Genomic DNA, 4,686 nt, shown 5'->3' with positions numbered 1-4,686 from the left:
TGCCCTAAGCGTTTGTGTGTGAGTCATAAACTTCTTTGCTCTTTAAGTGACTGAGTTTTTGAGTCTTTACTATGACAGCCTAGCCTTTAGTCCAACTAATAAAGTTTTTTTTCCCTCTCATAGAATCAAAGACTCTTTTCCTTGAGAGGCAATCTCGACTAACTTTTGAATCTATCACTGGATAGATTATCTCTTGAAGACCTTGAGTTATTGATGGCTTTCTTCCTGTTAAGTCAGCCCAGTCTATCTTTAAAAGCTCTTCCATTAGAATGTTGGTAAAATTGAATTCTAGGGTAAATGTAGCTCAGTCATTCACATGCATGGTCCCATTCTCCTTCTGGCCATCTAAAGCCATCATGAATCCCCTCCCTACGTGCAGAGCCCTCCACTTTCTAACAACAATGGTCATGCCCCATGAGTGCTCTCCTGGACTAAGTGTTCTCCATCCCTTCAGCATTCTTCATATAGCATTGTTTTGAGATCCAGGTACCAACTCCTTTACCATACCCCAAGTGTCTATAGTCCTCAAAGCATGGTGACTCAGGACAAATCTCAACATTGGATGTGTATTTTGCCCAGCTTGGTGAACAACATGATAGCTATTCTTATTCTCATGTTTATGCTTGTATTCATTCATCTTTTTTTTTTTTTTGCAAAGTGGAACATTGATCAAGGGTTGGGGAAGGGAGAGCTCATGCTCTCAAGACCCCTTCCCATTCATTCATCTTGATACTAAATTCAACAGACACTTATCCAGCTTTCTCTGTGTTCAAGGCTGCTTGGAGATTGTGGGCATGACTTCAGTATATTCTTAGCATGGTTGACTTACCGTGAGCCTTCTGTGGGCTGCTCTTTTGTATTATTCCCGTGAAGACAAGGGACAGCTAGTTGTGTGTTTTTTTTTTTTTTGGACACAAGTGCACAACCTAACAAATAATCCTGTGCAATTCCATATGATGACATTTATTTCCCCGCATTGTCCAGTCAAATTGTACCCTACTGATTCTGTCATCCAGTGCTTCCTACCAGGAAGATGCTGAAAAAGGAGAGGTAGTTTTGACAGAGAGCCTTTAAACAATAATAAGCTTTAATTTGTCATCCAGAGACCACATTATGCATCCCCAGCCTAGTGTTTGGTTTCTGTGCATGAAAAGTGGCACTTTTAATACTAGAGCAAATGTTCACCTTGAGAATGCCATTACTAAGATTATTATTGTGTGTAGTGATTGGTGGGGAAAAAAGCCTGCCATACTCAGTAAAAAGCCTTTAATTCTCTAACGCAGCTTTGAATAATTTTCTGGTATTTTTGAAGCAAACAGTCCAGTTAATCAAAATTAAAGCACGTTAGTGGGTCTTAATGGAATGCGTGGTCATAGCATATGAGGATATTAAAAAATGCTGCAGAAGAAAGGATTCTTTGAGGTTTCCCTTGGAAACATTTACTTCATTTGAACCTTCTCTTTTCAAGTTTACTCCTATAGTCTATTCCTTTTCACTGCATTCACTTCTCCCTCCATCCACATCTCACTGTCCCCCTCCTCTCTCTCTCTCTCTCTCACCACACACACACACACACACACACACACACAGCGAGGGACTTCTGTTTTCTGTGGCTACACCTTCCACAACTTTTCAGCTTTGTTTCTGGCTCTTCTTGGTTAGGTGTTCCTTGGTGATTCCTGTGAATGCTGCTTTTCAGATCTGGCCCCAGGGAAACTTCCCCCAGGCCAAGTCATTCCCTGACTTCTCAGTAGTGGGTGGTTCTTGAATTTCTGATGAACTCAGACGTCTTCCAGACTGGTCACCTTCCCTAGGACTAATTGGGACTTGGCAAGATTCAGTAGCCCAGTGACCAAGACTGAGAAAGGCTAAAGAAGGAATGAGAGAGAGGAGAAGACCTGGTAATTCCATCACTTCCAGGAAACCTGAGCACCTCTCGGTACTCGCCGGTGGGAAAAGGGGAGACAAGTGCATTTGGTCAGAGGCTGCCAGGCATATACAACCTGCAAGGGCAAGTGTCTGGGTCAGCTCAAGCTGCCATAACAAAATGCTGTGGACTGAGTGTCTTAAACAACAGATACCTGTTTCTAACTGCTCTGGAGGCTGGGAAGCCCAAAATCAAGGTGCTGAGTGATTTGGTTCCTGATAAGAGCCCTCTTCTTGGCTTGCAAACATCCATCTTCTTGCTGTGTCCTCTCATGGCAGAGAGGCTGGGAGTTCTGGTCTCTCTTCCTCTTTATATAAAGACACTAATACCATCATGGGAGCCCCACCTCTATGGCCTCATCTCATCTTAATTACCTCCCAAAGGCCTCACCACCTAATACCATCACATTGGGGTCAGGGCTTCAACATATGAATTTGGAAGGGGGACACAAATCTTTAGTTCATAACAAAAAATAGGTTAGCTCTTTTCACACCCCAACTTAGAATCTCAGCTCTGCTATTTTTTTGGCAAGAAACATAAATTCTCTAAGCTTAAATTTCCTCCTCCATAAAATGGGCATGTTAGCATTTATGTCAGAGCTCTCAGTGATATGTGAATTTCTGGAGACGTCACTTTCCCTTGGAAGAGAAAGAAGTTCCTACTTCTCCCCAGCATTTTCCTTTGAGTGCCAAGCTTGACTTTATACTGGGTTAGGGTTATCAATGAGGGCAGGATTGAGCTGGAAGAGTTTGGAGGCCACATGTGCGGATAAACAAATATCACAATATCCTCCCAACGCAGCTAGTTAGAGAGGAAACTGGAGGCCCCCTCCTCATGGAAACCCACAGCCTCTCAGTACCCACTCACTGTCCCTGTACGTTCCACGAGTTATTTCAAAAATGCAAGAAAACAGTGATAAGCCGGTGAAGCGCAAATTCCCCTCCACTACCAAAAAGCTGGATGCAAATCAAAACTGAACTCTTCGAATGCCAAAACTAGTCCACGATGACTTTTTGATGTCCTTAAGAAAGACTTGTTAATTTAACACATTTTTACTTAGAATCTTCGTGTATTGGATTTTAACACTGGAGGTTGGAGAGTCACTCTGACAATGGTGAATAACCCTTGACACCATGTCTTTGCTCACGCTGTTCCCTCTACCTTGAATATCCTTCCTCTTGACCCCCTTGACTGCTTAGCAAACTGATACTTCAAACTTCTGTTCACACATCATATTCTGCTTGGTGCCTTCCCTGATCCTTCTATGTATAATACTCTCTCCTCTGTGTTCTCATGGTGCTTCTTCAGGGTCTCATTTTAACACTTATCACGTTAGGTTGTAATGGTTTATTACACAGGACTGTAAGCTTCTCCAAGGCAGGGATGGCACCTTGATATTTGTCTTTTTGAGATCTTGTGTGGATCTCAATAAATGTAGGTGCTCAATAAATGAAAGAATAAAAGAATGAAAAAAATGGTCTCTGTCTAGAACTCAGGGTCTAATAGGGAAAGAACATTTATTTCATCTAGATCCCACACAAATAATGAACAGTAGGTTTTTATTATACCCATTTTACAGATGAGGAAACAGAGCCTCACTGAGGTTAAACAACTTGCTTGGGGTCACATGGTGGGCAATCGGGAGACTGGAGATTCAAACTGAAGCCAGTGTTTTTCCTACTGCTTCACATACAGTGTTAACTGTGACATAGTGGCCTGAGAATTCCAGCAGCCTCGGGTGGAATCCACAATCTGCGGGACTGAGAGTGTCATAACAAGATGATAGCGTCTTCCAGGTCTGGGATAGATGGAGGAGCTGAGAATGAAAACGGGGGGGGAGGTGATGTCCTCTCACTGAGCAGATATTAAAACAAGACTCTAATAGGACTTGGGATTACCTGGCTGAAGGAAGACCATCCACCTCCGGATGGCAACTCTGCCAAATTCATCTTCTTCTCCCACCCCACCTCAGCACCCCACTCCGCCTCACTCCACCCCCAGAGGAGCAGCCGAGACACCTCAGAGGGAACACGAGACCGTATTAAACCTAGACTAGCCATTTGGTAGAGTGGAAATGCACTGATGTTTAATCCCATTTACTTGAATAAGACTTTATATCCAGGCATCTCAACTTTTAAATTACATGTCAGAGGCGATTTTGCGCTCTGTCCTTTCAGAGAAGCCAATATGAGCTCAGTGTTGTGCATCTTCCTGTCTCGAGGAAAGGAACGCTTCTTGGTTTCATTCATTCCGCAAACCTACCCTGAGCATCTCAGCAATGCCGGACCCTGTGCAGACAGGAACGACATGCTTCCTGGTTTTAAAAGGCTCAAAACACGATAACGCTGAGAACGACCATTAGTCGATTCATTCCTTCAACAAGTATTGGTGGTACACCTGTTGTGTGCAGAACACTTGTGTCAGACACTTGGAATGTACCAGCGAACAGGACAGATGAAACCTGTCCTGCTGGAGTTTATATTCTAGCCCCAGGGGTAGTAAATAATAAACACACAAAGTAAGTGAATTACGTAATATGTTAGAATGTGACAAATGCTAAAGAAAATGGAAAAAAAGAACAGGGTTAAAGAGACCAAGAGTGCTGAGGATGAGAGGGAGGGTTGCAACTGCAAATCGAGCGGTAGATTGGGTATCTTTTAGGAAGCAGCACAGGGTGGAAAGCGTGAAGGAAGGAATGAGGCACGTAGGTATCAGGGGGGAAACTTGTTTAAAGCGAGGGAATGGTCCTTGCAGAGGCC

At 43.4% G+C, this 4,686-nt stretch overlaps 1 long non-coding RNA gene across 1 annotated transcript; it reads left to right on the top strand.

Moving 5' to 3' along the window:
* Positions 1–3,660: 3,660 nt before the first annotated feature.
* On the top strand, positions 3,661–4,283 carry LOC140700497 (uncharacterized). Its single transcript, XR_012078900.1, has 2 exons — positions 3,661–3,723; positions 3,813–4,283. It is a non-coding gene; the product is annotated as an uncharacterized lncRNA (long non-coding RNA).
* The last annotated feature ends 403 nt before the right edge of the window (positions 4,284–4,686 follow it).

Source organism: Vicugna pacos, chromosome 12 (genome assembly GCF_048564905.1).
Source record: "Vicugna pacos chromosome 12, VicPac4, whole genome shotgun sequence".
NCBI classification, from domain to species: Eukaryota; Metazoa; Chordata; class Mammalia; order Artiodactyla; family Camelidae; genus Vicugna; species Vicugna pacos.
The sequence above is the reverse complement of the archived record's forward strand: the minus strand, read 5'-3'. Positions and strand labels throughout refer to the sequence as shown.